General features: G+C 40.0%; 1 protein-coding gene and 1 non-coding gene across 3 annotated transcripts in view; both read right to left on the reverse strand.

Annotated features, from left to right (window-relative positions):
• The window catches only part of HSD17B6 (hydroxysteroid 17-beta dehydrogenase 6), a 40908-nt gene that overhangs the window by 19514 nt on the left and 1065 nt on the right, over positions 1-20329 (reverse strand). The window contains exon 1 of one of the 2 annotated variants that reach the window (XM_041757157.1): positions 11899-11950. The exons of the other annotated variant lie outside the window; for it this stretch is intronic. The gene's annotated coding sequence lies outside the window, so the exon portion shown is untranslated. Of the gene's footprint in view, positions 1-11898; positions 11951-20329 lie in introns of those variants that run through there. 2 annotated transcript variants of the gene reach the window in all.
• Positions 11523-11627, reverse strand: LOC121492232. The gene has a single exon (XR_005988143.1). It is a non-coding gene; the product is annotated as a U6 spliceosomal RNA (small nuclear RNA).

Genomic DNA, 20329 nt, shown 5'->3' on the forward strand with positions numbered 1-20329 from the left:
CTTCTTCATGGCAATTTTTTGGATCTCTGAGTACGAGAGGCGATGCTTCTTGAAACTCACTCAGTGGATGTGCTAGTGAAGGTCGACGGTGTGTTCTCTGGTCACTACCATGTTAACAGCACAACAGTCCTTCTTTGTGGGAGCCACTCTGCTAGGTCCTGGTTGGAAAGGAAACCACATCCTACAAATTCTCTACTACTATTTCTTACTCCTCTGCTCTTCCTGACACTCTACCTTGGATTTTTACCTTCACTCTTCTCACCCAGCTAATCTGTCTCCCAGCTTACAGTTCATTCTACACATCACTGCTGGCTTCATTTTTCTTGGGCCCAGCCTCAGTCATGTTATTCCCCTTCAGCAGTCCCCCGTGGCCCACCAGACAAAGTATAAACCTCACCAGATGATTTCAGGCCCTGTACCTAAAGTCCAACCTACTAATGTCAGTCTGCGGTTCTTAAAAAGAAAACTACAAACCCAAAATGGAGTCACTTAACATAAAAGTATATATATATGTGCATAAGTATATAAAGTATGCCTACACACAATGGAATAGTGGCCATCAAAAAGAATGAAATCTTTTTTTTTTACAATGGCATGGGTGGAACTAGAAGGAAACAAGTCAGTCAGAGAAAGACAAATACCATATGATTTTACTCATATGTGGAATTTAAGAAACAAAACAGGAGTGCCTGGGTATCTCAGTCCATTAAGCATCTGCCCTCAGCTCAGGTCATGATCTCAAGGTCCTGGGATCAAGCCCCACATTGGGTTCCCTGCTCAGTGGAGAGTCTGTTTCTCGTCTCCCTCTGTACCTTCTTCCAGCCTGTGCTTTCTCTCTTTCTTTCAAATAAATAAATAAATAAATAATTTTTTAAAAAGTAAAAAAGAAACAAAACAGATGAACATAAGGGATGGGAAGGAAGAAGAAAATAAGACAAAAACAGAGAGGGAGGCAAACAATTAGAGACTCCTAACTATTGAAAACAAATTGAGGGTTGCCAGAGGGCAGGTAGGTGGGGGGGACAGTGTAACCAGGTGATGGGCATTAAGGAGAACATGCAATGTAATGAGCACTGGGTATTGTATGCAACTGATGAATCACTGAATTCTACCTCTAAAACCAATAATACAGTGTATGTTAATCAAATGGAATTTAAATTTTAAAAAATTTTAAAGGATGATTTCCTTAGATTATTGGTCTGTTTTTTGTTTTGTTTTGTTTTGTTTTTTGGTCTGTTCTTAATAAAAACCTGATAAAAGGGGTTTTTCTTTACCTTTAATGTAATCTGCCTAGAAAAACAAAGATTCTACATTTTGTCTTTATCGGATCTTTAATTACTCAGAAGAAAAAAGCTGAGTTTAATATTAAAAGAGCTAAGGGGGTCCTGGGTGGCTCAATGCATTAAGTGCTTGCCTTTGGCTCAGGTCATGATCCCAGGTCCTGGGATTGAGCCCTGTGTAGATTGAGCCTGCTTCTCCATCTCCCTCTGCCCTTCCCACAGTTCATGCTCTATCTCAAATAAATTAATTAAATCTTTAAAAAAAAAAAAGGGGGGGGGGGCAGCCCCGGTGGCGCAGCAGTTTAGCGCTGCCTGCAGCCCAGGGCGTGATCCTGGAGACCCGGGATCGAGTCCCACGTCAGGCTCTCTGTGTGGTGCCTGCTTCTCCCTCTGCCTGTGTCTCTGCCTCTCTCTCTGCCTCTATGAATAAGTAAAATAAAATCTTAAAAAAAAAAAAAAAGAGCTAAGGCTTTTTACAACTATTTAACTTTCTGTATTGGCCCATAAAGTCTTAATGTCACTTCGGTTAAATGGATAACTAAGTACTGTTTCATGGTGACCTATGATCCTATTTGACCAAGTATTTTAAAGCCCCTTTAGTATCCTTTGATAATTTTCCCATAATCAAATTCTAAATGAAGTCTTTTGACCACAAACTAACTTTTAAGTTTTCCTGAGGGTTCCTGGAACATTTCAAAAGATTTGATCTCCTCATAAAAGAGAGATATGAAACTAATTAGGCTTATTTGGTATGTTAGATTTCATGGGAAACATTATAAAATAAGTGATGCTAACCCTTCGTCGATTATATTTATGTAGATATACATTATGAAAATAAGTGTTCTACAAATTGTATGAAACCTAGAAATTTGATAATTCCTGGTATATGCTATCACTTGTAATTCTAGTTATCATCTTGTCAATGACATAGTAATGAACTCTAATCAGACCTTAATGACTTTTTAAATTTTTTTTATTTTATTTAAATTCAATTCATTAACATATAGTGTATTATTAGTTCAGTGATTCATCAGGTATATGTAACACCCAATGCTCATTATATCACATGTCCTCCTTAATGTTTATCATCCAGTTACCCCATCCCCCCACCCCACCCCTCCAGCATCCCTGTTTGTTTCTTATGATTAAGAATCTTTTTTTTTAAAAAAAAAAGAAAAAAAAAAAGAATCTTTTTTTTTTTTTTAGATTTTATTTATTTATTCATGAGAGACACAGAGAGAGGCAGAGACACTGGCAGAGGGAGAAGGAGAAGCAGGCTCCCTGCAAGGAGCCCGATGTGGGACCCAATCCCGGATCCTGGGATCATGCCCTGAACCAAAGGCAGAGGCTCAACTGCTGAGCCACCCAGGCATCCCTAATTAAGAATCTCTTATGATTTGTCTCCCTCTCTGATTTCGTCTTATTTTTCCCTCCCTTCCCCATGATCCTCTGTTTGGTTTCTTAAATTCCACATATGAGTGAAATCATATGATAACTGTCTTTTTCTGATTTACTTATTTCACTTAGCATAATATCCTCTAGTTCCATCCACATCATTGCAAATGGTAAGACTTATTTTTTTTTTAAGATTTAGGGGATCCCTGGATGGCTCAGTGGTTTAGAGTCTGCCTTCAGCCCAGGGCATGATCCTGGAGACCCAGGATTGAGTCCCATGTCGGGTTCCCTGCATGGAGCCTGCTTCTCCCTCTGCCTGTGTCTCTGCTTCTCTCTCTCTCTCTCTCTCTCTCTCTGTCTCATGAATAAATAAAATCTTTTTAAAAAATATTTATTTATTCATGAGACACACAGAGAGAGAGAGGCAGAGACACAGGCAGAGGGAGAAGCAGGCTCCATGCAGGGAGCCTGATGTAGGACTCGATCCCAGGACCCTGGGATCACAACCTGAGCCAAAGGTAGATGCTCAACTGCTGAGCTACCTAGATGTCCTGGTAAGATTTCATTTTTGATGGCTGAGTAATATTCCATTGACTATATATACCCCATCTTCTTTGTCCATTCATCTGTCAATGGACATCTGGGCTCTTTCCATAATTTGGCTATTGTTAACCATGACCTTTTTAAGCCATTTACAAACAGTTACTGCTTTACTCAGATGCCTTTACAAAAGCTTCCAGCAAATGTTTCATCTTCAGAGAAATTCATGGAAAGGAATCTGACAAGTACTCTAGAATACAGATTTCTTTCTTTTTTTTTTTTTTTTAGAATACAGATTTCTGATAACTTTCAGATCATACAACTGAACTAAGAATTTCCAAAACTGGTGGGAAAACTGGATTTAAACATAACAAGAATTAGAATTAATAACATGGGACTAATGAACTGAAGAAGATTATTATAATTTTTATGACTCGTTTAAAACATCACTCATTCTCTAAAATTTTGCTTTTTCGTATTTTAGGAAAACTTCTTTTTCTTGTAACTTACCAAAAATTTGGTAAGATATAGACATTTACTTTCTCTCCCTACCTGATCCCTCCATAGTTCAAAAACTCTTGAGTATTCTTTTTATGACAAAAATAGTCATTTACATAAATTCAGTGAAAATCTGTTCTCCTTTTAACAGGACACAAGCAGAAAGACTGGTTGTATTACCAAAGCTTTGACTGGAATATCCTATTTTTTTTAAAGATTTTTATTCATTTATTTGAGAGAGAGAGAGAGCATAAGCTGGTGAAAGAGGGAGAGAAAGAAAGAGACTCCCTGATGAGCAGGAACCCTCCCCTCCTCCCCCGCTCCAGGATCATGACCTGAGCCAAAGGCAGATGCTTAAATGACTGAGTCACCCAGGTGCTTCAGAATATCATATCTTAAAGAGATGGGCCTAGACTCAGATATGATTAGACTTTTTAAAAAAGATTTTATTTATTTATTTGACATAAAGAACACAGGCAGGGGGAGGAACGGGCAGAGGGAGAGGGAAAAGCCGGGCCCCTGATGCATGGCTCCATCTCAAGACCCTGGGATCATGACCTAAGCCAAAGGCAGACGCTTAACCAACTGAGCCACCCAAGGGCCCATGACTAGACACTTTTTGTTTAGCTTCCAATTTTCTTCCATCCTTCTGATTTGGAACAGGTAAGAGCAAAGACTGCCTTTTGAATCTCCTTGGAAGTGACTTTACCAGGTCTTCTTCACTACTTAAAGGGCAGCCAGATTTCAGGGACTTAAACCTTGAAAATGCATCCACAGCTGAAGAAAGCCCCACCTACATCTGGTCCTACACAAGCAGTGGAGACTTCCAAATCAAAGTGAGTAGGAAAATAAGCTGACATTGAGATAGACTGCTTCTCTCCGAAGACATCAGATCAAGACTTCATACTTTAACTAAATATGAAACGCTTTCTTCTTCCCTTTCTTTCCTCTGGTGCTGACCTGGAAAGATACCATCATCCACATCTCCTAGGTCATGGCTAGGAGTGGAAACCTTCACCTTTCAGACTACTGGATTTGTCATCAAATCTTCTATCTGTCCATTAACAATGCCACGTTACTGGCATTGGTTTGTGCCTTCTCAGAGTTTGCCTCTGTCTGTGGTGATTACCATTCCCCTTGAGTCTATGAATGGCTAAATAGCGTAGCTGGGTGATGCCTCTTAGGGTTTCTAACTGTGTCCCTAATTTTTCACAAGTGAAATAAGACATCTCAATGATTGGTTTCCCTGGATTGACATTATTAAGTTAGAAAAAACCTACCAAGAGGCATTTGTGACTCAGGATTCACTTTCTTTGTCAGAGTCATACTTCCCTGATTAGGAGTAAAAGTAAATGAGAATATGATCAGAAACTTCTCCTTAACTCTTGAAGATATTGCAAAATTTTGCTAAAACAACAGCTGCCCAACAAGGATCCTTAGACTCTCAAAATTGTTCTTCATAATAAGATAGTCCTTGATTATCTGTTAGCTGAACAAGGTGTCTCTGTTGTGGCTAACACCACGTGTGATATCTAGATTAACACTTGTGGGAAAGCTAAAACTCAACTACATAAGATCACTGAATAAGCCACTTGGCTTAAAAAGGTGACTCCTTCCATAAAGTCTTTGTTTGACTTATTTGATTTTGATTGGTTTGGGTCCTAGGGACTATGGCTTCAAAGTACACTTCAAACATTGGAAATTATCCTCCTTAAAATAATTATAATAATCTCCCTGATGTGTTTTATTCTCTCAAAAGTTTTATATGCATGTTCATAGCCACTAACCACCAAGCAAATGATCTCCCTAAGACTGGGACATCAGAAAAAGAACAAAGAGGATGAACAACTCAAAAATTGTGAATCTGAGGTTATAACCTGTGGATATCTCAGAAATTAAGCAAAAAAAGGTCATGACCTATAAATACCAAAGGATCAACAAAAGCTGTATTAAAAAGAAAAACACAGGCCCAAAACGGTATCACTTAGGTCAAGGCCTAATTTAGTTTTAATTAGGGGCTTAATACCTAATTTAACTGCAGTTTCAACCTTCCCCCAGAAATATAGTCTTAACCAGGAATTTTCTGATCAGCACCTATGAGTCGGCCACATGGGCTCTCTCCATCCTCCAAAGGAAGATGGGATAATCTGAATGCTAAAACCCCCTAATCTTCCCCCTAAGGGAAAGCAACCTTGCCTAGAATAATCCTTTTCTTTTGTTAATAATTTTCTTGCCCTACCCTCCTTCTATAAAAACCTTCCATTGTGTACAACTCCTCTGAGCTCCCCTCTACTTGCTAGATGGGAGGATGCCTGACTCATGAATCATTTAATAAAGCCAATTAAATCTTCAAATTTACTCAGTTGAATTTTGTTTTTCTAACAGCTGTGAAAAACTGCAGAATAGTAGTTGAGGGTGGCGCTAATGCCTTAAATTTTTATCACATCTCAAAAAACAATTTTTTTAAATCACATTTCTCACTTAAACTCAAAGTCTGATCAAAAGGGGGGAATGTTAAAAAGAAAACTTCAGGCCCCAAATGGAGTCACTTATGTTAAGATCCCATGTCAGTAAACCATGATTTAATACTGAAGCTAACTACAGTTTCAACCTCCCCAGGAATGCAACCTTTAACCAGCCAAAATGGAATTTCCTGGCCAACACTAGGAGATAATCTCCCATAGACCCTTTCTCCCTTAGGAGGGCAACCTTGCCTAAAGAATGCATTCCTTGCTAAAAAATTTCTTCTTAAAAACCTTTTCCAAGCTCAGTGCAGCTCCCCTCTACTTGCTAAATGGGATACTGCCTGATTCATGAATTATTTAATAAAGTCAATTAGATCCTCAAATTTACTCTGTTGAATTTTGTTTTTTAACAGTCAAGTTGGAAAACTCAGTTTCTCCCTCTGGGGTTTTGCTCCTGCCATTTCCTCTACTTATTCACTGAAACAGACATTTATTAAATAACAACTCTGTGCCAAACCCTGGGTAAGGACTGAGGGTACAAAGATGAGTAGAACAGTGCCAACCCTTAAAAAACTCACAAAACAAGTAGGGGATATAAAAATAGAAATAAATCACTAAGAAAATGTGGAGACGACAGGAAGAGAAAGCACCTATTTTTGCCAAAGATGTAAGGGCAGAGGTAGTGTTAGAAGTGAACAGAAGCTCAGCACACTAAGCAGAATGACAAGAAGTATACCCCAGGCAGCAGGAACAGGAAATGAGAAGGCAGAGAGTTTTGTAAGGCTGGAGATGATGCTAGAAAAATAGTAGGGACCTGATCAGGAAAGCCCTTAATTGGCATGCTTAAAAAATGTAGACTGTGTCCTACATTTTTTCATTCATTCATCTAATAAACATTTATTGAGCACCCACTATGTGCCAGGTACTGCATTAAGTGCTCACCCCTCATTCATTGCTGATGAAAATGTAAAATGGCGCAGTTGCTTTGGCACCTTGAAAACATTATACTCAGTGGAAGAAGTCAGTTGCTAAAGACTATATATTGCATGATTCAATTTATATGAAATTTCTAGAATAGACAAATCTATAGAGACAAAGAGTAGATGAGTAGTTACCTAGGGTTGGGCTGAAGGAGTTGAGGGAAAATGGGGAGTGACTGTGAAAGAGAGTAATAAACATATTCTAAAATTTATTTTGGTTATGATCACACAACTGTGAATATATTAAGAGTGACTGAATTGTAAACTTTAAATGTGTGAACTATGTATGTGACTTAGATCTCAATAAAGCTTTTAAAAAAGTAAAATAAACAATAGACATAATAAATAGGTTAGAAGAGGATATGCACTTTGGAAAAAAGAAAAAGAGCAGAATAAGGGGGATCAAGAAGGCTGGAGAGAGGATAGTTTATAGCATTTAGTTGTCAGAGTAGGCCTCAAAGAGAAAGCAACATCTGAAACAAAGATATACAGGAGATGAAAGAGTTAACCATTCAGTGGATCTGAAGAGGAAGGGAGCAATTAGAAATATAAGAGGCGGGATCCCTGGGTGGCGCAGCGGTTTGTCACGATCCTAGAGACACGGGATCGAATCCCACATCGGGCTCCCGGTGCATGGAGCCTGCTTCTCCCTCTGCCTGTGTCTCTGCCTCTCTCTCTCTCCCTCTCTCTGTGACTATCATAAGTAAATAAAAAAAAAAAAAAGAAAGAAAGAAATATAAGAGGCAGATACCCTAGGACCTAGTGATTAGATGGGGGAGTCCTAGGAAGATTTCCATTTTCAAATCCTTGAGATGCAAGCATGGTCAATATATATAGAAAATCCTGGGGGATCCCTGGGTGGCTCAGCGGCCTGCCTTCAGTCCAGGGCACGATCCTGGAGTCCCGGGATCGAGTCCTGCATCAGGCTCCCTGCATGGAGCCTGCTTCTCCCTCTGCCTGTGCCTCTGCCTCTCCCTCTCTGTCTCTCTCATGAATAAATAAATAAAATCTTTTTTAAAAAATTCCAATGGCATTTTTCACAGAAGTAGAAAAAACAATCCTAAAATTTTTAGGGAAGCAAAAAGAGACCCTAATAGCCAAATTAATACTGAGAAAGAAGAACAAAGCTGGAGGCCTCACACTTCCTGATTCCAAACTATACTATAAAGCTACAGTAATCAAAGAAGTATGTTACTGGCATAAAAACACACAGAGACTAAGGAAACAGAATCAAGAGCCCAGAAACAAACCCACATATACACAGTCAACATATATATAGGATCCAAAAAGACAAGAAATAGTAAGTGTTGGAAAGGATGGGGAACAACCTGAAGTAAGCTGGAAAGAGAGAACAGAAAGCCTGAGTGAAGTCTCAGGGAGATGAGCAACACTGGGGCAGGGTTCTGCTTAGTGTCTTCACTGAGCTATGTCCTTGGGCTGGAGATGCTTGAGTCCAAACATGACTCTGCAGGGAACACCTACAGAGCCTTTTCTTTACCAACAGTGCAGTCATTGGCCTGTTCTGTCTTGGGGACTTGGTCCTGAGACTATCCACATAAACGACAGAGGTCATCTGGCCATTTCCCAGCCTGAGATCTCCTTCCTCTTCTCCCCATTTAGAGTGAGCTCTTCTCCCAGAGAAGGTTATTTATATTTTTGGGTGGGGCAATGTAAGTATAAGGAAAAAAGGGAAAAGCTAGCAGAAGAGGAAACAATGGTATAAAAGGATGTAGGGAAGTGGGACATGTCCAGGGGCTCCAAGAAGAAGTAGAGATGGTCTAATCTCCACCTAAGCACCACTAGGTTGTCCCTCCATTGTTCCTCTCTCCCCATTACCAGTCTCCAGATCCCATCCTTCAGCCCAGGTCTTAGTGACAGGGCTCCTTTGAAGCCCCATGAATTATCTCTCCAGTTGTCTTGGAATCTAGGGCAACCACAGGGTCCCTAGCCACTGGCATGGATATTAAAAATGTAAGTATCAACCGCGCCCCTGATTGGTTTCTCTACAACCAGGAAACCCAAAAGAAACTAGCAGCGATACTCTTATATCTATCCCTCAGTAGAGCAACCATAAAAACCTGATACAGATGTGAGAAGGAGGGAAGACTAGCAATCCTCAATGTTAGGCTCTCTGCTGTGTGGGCTTCCCTACCTAGCCATTGTGCTTGCTGTGTTCTGAAGACTCTCACATCCCAACCTGGCGATGTTTCAAGCTTCCATGATGTTCCTCTTCAGCAACAGTGCACAATGTATTCCATTTGTCAGAACATTTTTGGGGGGAGCCTGTTAGTTGATACCAGTGAGACTACCTGCTACTTCCCTGCCTACTTTTCCTTTTCTTTCTTTCTAAGAATCTCTCTGCATGAGTTCCCCTGCCCCCAACCCTAATTTTGTGGATACCATAAAGTCTTGAGCCTGGATTGTGAGACCAGATTATCTGGGTCCAAATTCGGGCTTTATCATTTACTTGTTTTGTGACCTTGGGTAAGTGAATTAACCTCTCTATACCTGGATGCTCATTTTCAAAATGGGAAAATGACACCTCAGTGATTTGTTGAGAGTTAAATGAGTTAACACACATAAAACAGTATAAAATTATTAGATATTATTAGCACTATTTTGGTTGTTGTTGTTTTATCGGTGCCATTCTACACCTTTCTCTATGAGTCCTACCTCTTCCTTCAGGCTTTAACAGAAGGAAATTTCACCATGAGAACTCAAACTACCTGGTGCATTCAGCTACCATTTTTTCACAGTACACGAAACTCCATGTGTTGCAACTTCCTTCATCATTTCTACCAGCCCTTTATCCCCATACTAGACAATGCCAGTTCACCCTGACTTTCTTCAATCTCAAGCGGAGGACATATCTCTCTGTAATATGGTGCACAGCAAAATAAGGAGTAGCCTTTATTCCCTCCTTTCAAATCTTCAGACCTGGGTTTGTCTATAGACACCTATCAGTCTAGTCCCTGATGCTATGAGTGCGTCTATAATCACCACATGGAATCATGGACTGATCCACCACAACATTCTTTCTTCCCATGTTGGACATACAGACTAGGTGGTGCTCAAGTCAATAACTGTTTATCATAATCAGATGTCACTGTGCACCCACCATAATGTTTTAACTGAAAAAAAAAAAAAGCTGACAATGTCAAGTGCTGACAAGAATATGGATCAATCATTTCCATTCAAAGAGCTGATTCAATCAATCTGAAAAAATGGTTTGTCCTTATTTACCAAAAATAAAGATCCACCTTCCCTATACTAATTGATTCCACTTTTAGGTACATTATAACAATGACAACAAAATATGTGCATCATAAGATGTGTTCATAGCAGCATTATCTGCAATAGCCAAAAGCTGAAAACAACCAAATATGTAACAACAGTTAAGTAAGTTGAAATATGTTCATACAATGTAATGCTATATAGTGACAAAAAAGAACTACAGCTACACAATTAGATGTATGAATCTCACAAACTTAATACAAAGAGGCAAAACTAATCTATCTTGCTGCAAATCAGATTCCTGATTACCCATGGGGAGGTGGGTGGTGTGAAAGATGGAGCGAGGTTTTACGGGTTGTCTGTGGTGCTGGTAATGTTCTATTTCTTGGCCTGTGTGGCTGTAATAGAAGTATTAATTTTGTAAAAATTCACTGAATTGTCCACTTATGACCTGTATCTTTTTGACTCAAATTAGATAAATAAAATTACTTCTTTGATTAAAAAAAAAAAAAGTCTGAAGAAAATTGCCTCTGCATTTGCTTATGAAATTCTTATCCACTTGATGAGATGAGCACTGGGTGTTATATGTTGGCAAATTGAATTTAAATAAAATATATTTTTAAAAATTCTTATCAAGAACAGCATGCATCTGTAAACTATGCAAGATCCCACATAATAAAAGCTGTCATGCATTTACTACCAGGAGAAACTTTGTGTTTTCTAAGTAAAGAGTATGCTACTGATTATTTTTAAACTACTTAGTTTTTCATATTATCTTATCAGTTCAAAGCCAGGGATCCCTGGGTGGCGCAGCGGTTTAGCACCTGCCTTTGGCCCAGGGCGCAATCCTGGAGACCCGGGATTGAATCCCACGTCGGGCTCCCGGTGCATGGAGCCTGCTTCTCCCTCTGCCTGTGTCTCTGCCCCTCTCTCTCTCTCTCTCTCTCTCTCTCTCTCTCTCTCTGTGACTATCATAAATAAATAAAAATTTAAAAAAAAGTTCAAAGCCAAATTTAATTAGTGATCAATCAGAGTAATTCTCTTAGCCTTTGTCGACAGCACTTTTTCTTCTCTCTTCTATCACTTTAATTTTCTATTTCTTTTTTGTACTCCACTGGCTATTTATTTTTTAAAACATGGCACACTTCACGAATTTGCGTGTCATCCTTGTGCAGGGGCCATGCTAATCTTCCCTATCACTCCAATTTTAGTATGTGTGCTGCCAAAGCGAGCACTCAATTTGCATTTTAATATCCCTAAGTGCATATATGTCTTTCACTTTAGGTTACCTCAAACTCTTTTTGAAGATGCTGCATCTGTCCAAGAATAAAACTTTAAAAGATTCTCCAATCTCAGCCTCATTCCAAAAACTGACTTCACTTCTGCCAAGGGGAAAAAATAAGCAAATACTCCAACAACTGATGCCTTGGACAGGCATTTTTTTAATATCACACTTCATTTCATATCAGTATATAAGATTCCACAAAGAGAAAGGAGAAATGTTACCTGAAGAATTCTTGTTTGGGAATATATGTCAGATTTCAAATACTCCTTGTTTAACTGCCTTTGGAATTTTACTTCTCTGTTTCCTACAGAATTAGAAATTTAAGAAGTGGGAAAGAATAATGGGATGATTAAACCGTGTTTACTGGACAAGTGAGAAGAAAGAAAGAAAGAAAGAAAGAAAGAAAGAAAGAAAGGAAGAGAAAGGGAAAGGGAAGGAAAGGAAAGGAAAGGAAAGGAAAGGAAAGGAAAGGAAAGAAAAGAAAGAAAGAAAGAAAAGAAAAGAAAAGAAAAGAAAAGAAAAGAAAAGAAAAGAAAAGAAAAGAAAAGAAAAGAAAAGAAAAGAATAAATTTACCACTCCCACTACAAAGAGCTTGCTGGAAATGGGAGAAGGGGTGGCTTTGGGGTGGGGGAGTGGGGACTGTCTAAGGCAAGACCCAAACTAGACTGTCAAGCTTCAGCAACACAATTCTCTTGATTTAATTAGAGAAGGCTCCTTTTGCTTACCCACTGCTTCATGAACTTACCTCACAGCTACCAGTATTAACTATGAAAGAGTTGATTTTCCCCACTGTCAAGAATCTTAATTTATAGAACATACCCAGGAGCTCTTATTTGCAAGGATAAAATCACCCCCCAACTTTTTTTTCACCCCTAACTTTTAAACAATACTTTCCCAAACTCCAAAGGACTGAATATTTTTTTAATATTTTATTTATTTATTCATGAGAGACACACTGAGAGAGGCAGAGACACAGGCAGAGGGAGAAGCAGGCTCCCTACGTAGAGTCTGATGCAGAACTCGATCCCAGGACCCCGGGATCACAACCTGAGCCAAAGGCAGATGCTCAACCACTGAGCCACTCAGGTGCCCCAAGAGTAAAGATTTAAAAAGCAGAAAGAATAATGCTGATGAAATGTCTTTCAGGAATGAAAGCTGAAAGATCTTTGCAGAAAATAAAAAAATCATTATCAAGACCTCTCTCCACACAGACCTTATCTCCTCCCTGTCCCCAACCCAACACACACACACATATACACACACAGCTTAGGAAAAGTCTAGTCCCGGAGACTTGAGAGGACTTCCTGAATCCCCACGGGGAGTGGCCCCCTCCCACTCCAGTGTTGCCCACCCTCCACCTTATACACTGCTTTCACAACGTCTCCCTCTTGTGGGAAGAGCCGGGGCCACTCCACTATTTGAGCTAAGCTTGCAGTTCTCAAGGATGACCAGTGTCATCCTTGCTCAGCTGGACACTCAGTGTCATCCTTGCTCAGCTGGACACGCAGTTCTCAAGGATGACCAGTGTCATCCTTGCTCATCTGTTATAACCAAAACAAAAAGCAGAAAGAAAAGAGCTGCCCTGGCTAACCAGAGCATTTCCCATACTCTTCAGTCCTCCATCCTCCAGTTTAAGCTGGAATACTACAGTGCAAACCCCTGCTGGAGTTAGGAGTAAGGAAGCTGGCTAATTTTACCAGAGCCCACAAGCCTGCCAACCTGAGATTAGCTGCTTCACACTTGGGACTTAAGCCTTCAAGTAGTCAGACACCTTTCCAAAGAGCTGCAGCTGCTTAGTCTCAGGCCCTGCAGCCAGGATATGTGCCTTTGTGCGTATGTGTGTATGTGTGTGTGTGTGTGTGTGTGTTAACAGCTTTATTGAGACAAAGTTCACACACCATACAATTCACCCTTTCAAAGTATACAGTTTGGTAGGTTTTAGTATATTCACAGGGTATCTCATTTCAGAACACTTTCTTCACCCCAAAAAGAAACCCTGTACTCCTTAGCAGTCACCATTCTTTCTTACCCTAGCCCTAGGCAACCACTAGTCTACTTTCCACGTCCATGGATTTGCCTATTCTGGAAATGTCACATACATGGAATTACACGATACGTGGCCCTTTATGACTGGCTCCTTTCGTGTAGAATGGTTTCAAGCTTCTTCCACACAGTAGTGTGTATCAGTATACAGTACTGTAATTTGTTAAGAAATATACATTTGGTCTTTCAGATGACCAAAAACATATTTTTCATAAATGTTTGGTCTTCGTCAATGTTTCTGGCTCACAGGTCCCAAAGCCCTTAGAATTTCCTGAGGGATAGAGAGCAACGGGAGCATCTTTCCTTACAATGTTTGGCCTTTTCTCCTCAGTCCCTGAAATCACTTCAAAGTCAAGAAGGTAAAGTGGGTATACTGTTATTCCTAACAACCCCCTTTCTACCACAACTGGGTTTATGTTAATGCGGTGATTTTTGAAAAGCACTTCATTGGCTGCCAGGGGAGCCAACCAGGAGTAAAAGGTTGGGATTTTTTCAGTCCCACTCCCAGACCTTCAGGGAGAAAGAAGGGGCCAGAGATAGTTTAATCACCAAAGATCAACGATTTAATTGATTGTGCCTATATAATGAAGCTGCCATAAAACCCAAAAAGGGCAAGGTTCAGGGAGTTTCCAGGTTGGTGAACACACGTAGATTCGATTCAGGAAGAATCTGGAGAGGGCATGGAAGCTCCATGCCCTTTCCCACGTACCTTGCCTTATGTATCTCTTCATCTGGCTATTGATTCATATCCTTTGTAATAAATTGGTAATCTAGTGAGTAAATGGGTTTCCTGAGGTCTGTGAGCAGCTCCAGAAAATTAATCAAACCCAAGGAGCGATCTGTGGGACACTGATTTGTAGCCAGTGGGTCAGAAGCACGAGTGACAAGATGGGCTTGCAATCAGCATCTGAAGCAGGGCAGTCTTAAGTGATTGAACCCTTAACCTACAGAATCTGATGCTACCTCCAGGTAGATAATGTCGTAATGGAGTTGAATTGTAGGACACCCAGCTAGTGTCTAAAGAATTGGTTTGGATATGTGGGAAACACTCTGTACCCACATTGGAATGGGAATCAGCATCCTCTCACAACTCTCCTCCCTTTGGCTCTTATGAAATCACCCTCTGCCAGCTCTTTTCTGCTTCTATTCCTATTCATTTGCATTGTCTTTTGCTGGCTCCTCTTCCTTTACCAAGTTTCTAAAGTCAGTATCGTTAAGAGTTCTATCCTGGCCTTTCTTCTCTTCTCATTGAACACAACCTCAGTAATCATCGCCTTCAACTCTGATCTTCAGTCCAGATGACTCCTGAGATTTAGCTCCTCAGATCCAAATGCCTGCTAGACATCTTCCACTGGGTTCACCTATACATTCCATAAACAGAGTTCCTATTGTGAGCTAGGGATTAGAGGTGAGTAAGTAGACATGATATTTGAAATCTTAGAATTTACAATCTAAGCAGAAAAAACAGACATTCAATATATAATCCCACAAATAAATATATCATTACATACTGATGGGAACTATGAAAGAAAAGCACAGGGTGCTTAGAGAGTATCACAGCAGTAACTCAACTTTCCAAAACTATAATAATGATACTTCGTTGCAATCTGGTCCTCCTCATTTCCTTTTTCTTTTCTTTTCTTTTTTTTTTTTAAGATTTTTATTTTATTTATTTATTCATGAGAGAGAGAGAGAGAGAGAGGCAGAGACACAGACAGAGGGAGAAGCAGGCTCCACGCAGGGAGCCCGACATGGAACTCGATCCTGGGTCTCCAGGATCACGCCCTGGGCTGCAGGCAGCGCTAAACCGCTGCGCCACCAGGGCTGCCCTGGTCCTCCTCATTTTCATCTTATTTCTTATCCCTAAATCTAATCCACTCAACAAATGTAATGAGTTCACATTAGGTGCCAGACAACCCCCTTCTCTCCAGCTGACCAAGCCTGAAGCCTGAGAAATCATCCTAGACCACTTCCTCACTCCCCACACCCAGTCAATATTAATTCTACCACCTTAAGTCAGTTATGTCCACCCAATCCCCTCCATCTACATTTTACTGTCTTAGTTCAGGCCCCAAATATTTGTCACCTGGATTCCAGCAACAGTTTCTGGGGACTGCTCTGCCTCTGGTTGCTCTCTCCTATCTGCCCTCCTCAGAGCTCCAGAATTTATTTCTAAAACACAACTTTGTTTATGCCTCTCTCCTGCTTAAAAGACTTCCAAGGCTCCTCACTGTCTTCCCACCAATCCAAATTCCTGTGGAAGAACAAGGCTTGATGTGTTTCCATTTGAATCTGTCATCCTTTATTTTATGCAGTCTGCGAAGAGAAAGCTAGACCCAAAGAGTACGTAGCTTCATGACTAACATGAAAACCTACACAATATGCACACTGGCAGATTACTTATCAAAAAACTGATGGGTTAATTTACAGTTTAGATGAAAAAAATCAATTTTATATATGAAATACAGTATAGAGATTAAAAAAAAACCTGCATGTTTAATATGTTATATCAGTTTTGTGGTTATCATTTGCTTTGTAGTTAGAAGAAGCATACATGTGATATTAAACTAAAACTTTGCTCTTAAACAATTATGAAGGTTCTCTTTATTACTTTTCAGTAGTTCATGATAACAAGAGACAAAATCTATCATAATTAAACTTATTTTTTTATTTTATTATTTATGATAGTCACACAGAGAGAGAGAGAGAGAGAGAGAGAGGCAGAGACACAGGCAGAGGGAGAAGCAGGCTCCATGCACCGGGAGCCTGACGTGGGATTCGATCCCGGGTCTCCAGGATCGCGCCCTGGGCCAAAGGCAGGCGCCAAACCGCTGCGCCACCCAGGGATCCCTATCATAATTAAACTTAAATATGACCTTGGCTACAACTAGATAAGTCTCTATTATGATCTTGCATCATCAGAACACATTCTCTAAACTTCTCCTTTTTACCTTATTAAAGAGGAAAACAACTGGTGCAGAGGTATTTCTTTTTTTTTTTTTAATTTTTATTTATGGGACACCTGGATGGCTCAGCAGTTGATCGTCTGCCTTAGGCTCAGGGCGTGATCCCATCTGGGGACCGAGTCCCGCACTGGGCTCCCTGTGAGAAGCCTGCTTCTCTCTCTACCTAGGTCTCTGCCTCTGTGTCTCTCATGAATAAATAAAATCTTTTAAAAAAGAAGAAGAAGCGGGATCCCTGAGTGGCGCAGCGGTTTGGCGCCTGCCTTTGGCCCAGGGCGCGATCCTGGAGACCCGGGATCGAGTCCCACATCGGGCTCCCGGTGCGTGGAGCCTGCTTCTCCCTCTGCCTGTCTCTGCCTCTTTCTCTCTGTGTCTCTCATGAATAAATAAAATAAAATCTTTAAGAAAAAAAAGATTATTTACTCTAAGACGGCTCATCAAATTTTAATATGATCAATATTCTATCTTAATTTTAACCAAAGCAGAATAAAAACAAAAGATAAATCATTTCTATTTCCACATGCAATGCTCTAGCTATGCTAGACGCAATGCTTGCCTCTTAGCTCCACCTCTCATCAGGCCTTCCCTTCAAGTCTGAGCTCTGTCCATATGGAACTCAAGCAGTTTCTGGAAAGTGCCATGCCATTTACAATTTTGTGCCTGTGTCCCTGTACCAATCCTACCCAATTCTTAAGGAAAATGCTGATACCTATAGACAGCTGGGTTATAAATACACCTATAACACTTCATTACATTTTTTGATTTGTGTTTATTGCCCCTATTAGGTTATAACTTTCTCAGAAACAAAAACTATGTCATTAATTTTTTTCGCCCTAGAATCTAGCTAAGTGCTCAACACAAATGTTCATTAACTATCTGTGGATCTATCAATCAAATAGATCATCCTTTATATGTTAAAAACATCCGAAATAACAAGAGTCAAACTAGAAAGGAAGTCATGAAGTAGGTGTCCAAGTCTGCAAATAATTTGCGGAGACCTAGGATTGATGGATTACCCAAAGAGGATGATGGTAGATGTATGTAGTAAAAGAAAACAGGATGTCAGACGGTTTATGGCTTGAAGGACAAAGGGGTTTTGCAGCTATGTGGATGAAAGCACAAGGGGAAACCAACTGAATGGCAATACTGCCCCCCAGTGGCACCTAAAATAACAGCCTCTATACCAGGGCACTTTTACAGAATAACAACTTTCTGATAGAGTGTGGTTGTGGCCTAAGAACTGTGCTAGGGACTTCTCACTTTATTTCACTTAATTCTGACAACAACTCCTTGTAGAGACACAACATGTAGCTTAGCAGTTAAATGCAGATAGCTGTCTGGCTTTCCCAACATACTAGGTGGTGTGACCTTGGACCAAGAATTTAAGTTCTCTACATATTTCCCCATCTATAAAATAGGATAATACTACTATCTACCACATAGGGTTCTTATGAGGGATAAATTCTTTTAAGTAGGCTCCAGGCCGAGCGTGGCTCAATGAGCCTGAACTCATGACCCTGAAATCAAGACCTGAACTGGGATCAAAGTCAGACTCTCAATGGACTAAGCTATCCAGGTGCCCCAATTAAGTTCTTTTTTTTTAATTTATTTATTTATTTTTTTAATTTATTTTATTTTATTTATGATAGTCCCAGAGAGAGAGAGAGAGAGGCAGAGACACAGGCAGAGGGAGAAGCAGGCTCCATGCACCGGGAGCCCAACGTGGGATTCGATCCCGGGTCTCCAGGATCGCGCCCTGGGCCAAAGGCAGGCGCCAAACCGCTGCGCCACCCAGGGATCCCTTTTTTTTTTTTTTTTTTTTTTTAACAATCCTATACATTACTCAGTGGTCACCATGGTAAGTGTAGTCACCGTCTGTCTCCAAACAGTGTTATTACAATCTTATTCACTATTGGGACGTCTGGGTGGCTCAGTGGTTGAGCATCTGCCTTTGGCCCAGGGCATGATCCCGGAGTCCTGGGATCGAGTCCCGCATCGGGCTCCCTGCATGGAGCCTGCTTCCCCCTCTGCCTGTGTCTCTGCCTCTCTCTCTCTCTCTCTCTGTATCTCTCATGAATAAATAAATAAAATATTTTTTTAAAATCTTATTCACTATATTCCCTATGTTGTACTTTTCATTTCTGTGACTTCTTTATTTTATAACAGAAGTTAATACTTCCTAATCCCCTTTATCCATTTCACCCATCCCCCTACCCACCTCACCTCCAGCAACCACTATTTGGTCTCTGTATTTAAGAGTCTGGTTTTTTTTTTGTTTGTTTGTCTCTTCATTTTGTTTCTTAGATTCCACATATGAGTTAAATAATAAGGTATTTGTATTTCTCTGTCTCACTTATTTCACTTAACATAATACTCTCTAGGTCCGTTCCTGTTGTTGCAAATGTCAAGACCTCACTCTCTTTTATGGCTGAATAATATTCCTCTGTGTGTGTGGGGGGGGGTGAGGTGATATCACATCTTTGTCTATTCATCTATTTTAGATACTTGGCTTGCCTACATATCTTTGCTACTGTAAATAATCTACAATAAACATAGATATATCTTTTCTAATTAGTGCTTCCATTTTCTTTGAGTAAATACCCAATCATAGAATTACTTGATCATAGGGTATTTCTATTTTTAGTTTTTTGAGGAAAGTCCATACTGCTTTCCAAGGGCCAGCACCAATTTACATTTCCACCAATAGTTCACAAGGGTTCTTTTTCCTCCACATCCTCACCAACACCTGTTATTTCTTGTCTTTTTAATTTTACCCATTCTGACAGGTGTAAGGGAGAAAAATAAATTCTCAAAAGGGTTCTTGACAGCATAGCAAATGCTCTATAAATAGTAGCTATTATTATTCCCTTTTTCTGATGAGAAAATCAATGTTAAATAAATTGAGTACACAGTAATAACTTAAAAAAATATAACTTCCTTTGCTTTTTTCCCTTACATCTTAGCTCTCTCAGGTGTTGTGCTCCTTAGTGGTTCTGAAATTCAAACAGGGGACTCTCAAATATTCCAAAGAAGTCAGTTCCTAAAGGCAGCAATGCAAAAACTGAGAAACCTCCATTAAAAAGTCCAGAGGGGAAAAAAAAAAGGAAAAAAAAAAAAGTTCAGAGGGAGGGGAAGCCTGGGTGGCTCAACACTTGAGTGTCTGTCTTTGGCTCAGGTGGTGATCAGGAGTCCTGGGATTGAGTCCCATGTTGGGCTCCCCTCTGCCTATGTCTCTGCCTCTCTCTGTGTGTCTCTTATGAGTTAATAAATAGAATATTAAAAAAAAAAAAAGTCCAGAGAGAGACGGCTCTGAAAAAGAGCACTCCCCACGGCACTCTTGCTTTTCTTATTAGAGAGATCTTCCCAGTAACAAAATTCACCCTACTCAAAACAAGATGCATAAGGATTGTGAAAATCAACTAAGTTTGTGCACGAAATTAGATTTCAAGGAATATTCAAATAAGTATGATCTGCCCAGAGTCCATTTTTGACCACTTTGCCCACAAAAGCTAAAAGACTGTGATCATTTTCGAGATTAGGCTAAGAGAGACTCTATTCTCTCCTTGTTCTTCTACTGTTACTGCAAACATAAAATTCATGAAAATGATGGTTTTCAAGTAACGTACTTTGTAATTATAGACTTCC

The sequence above is a fragment of the Vulpes lagopus genome, chromosome 5 (genome assembly GCF_018345385.1).
Source record: "Vulpes lagopus strain Blue_001 chromosome 5, ASM1834538v1, whole genome shotgun sequence".
Lineage (NCBI taxonomy): Eukaryota > Metazoa > Chordata > Mammalia > Carnivora > Canidae > Vulpes > Vulpes lagopus.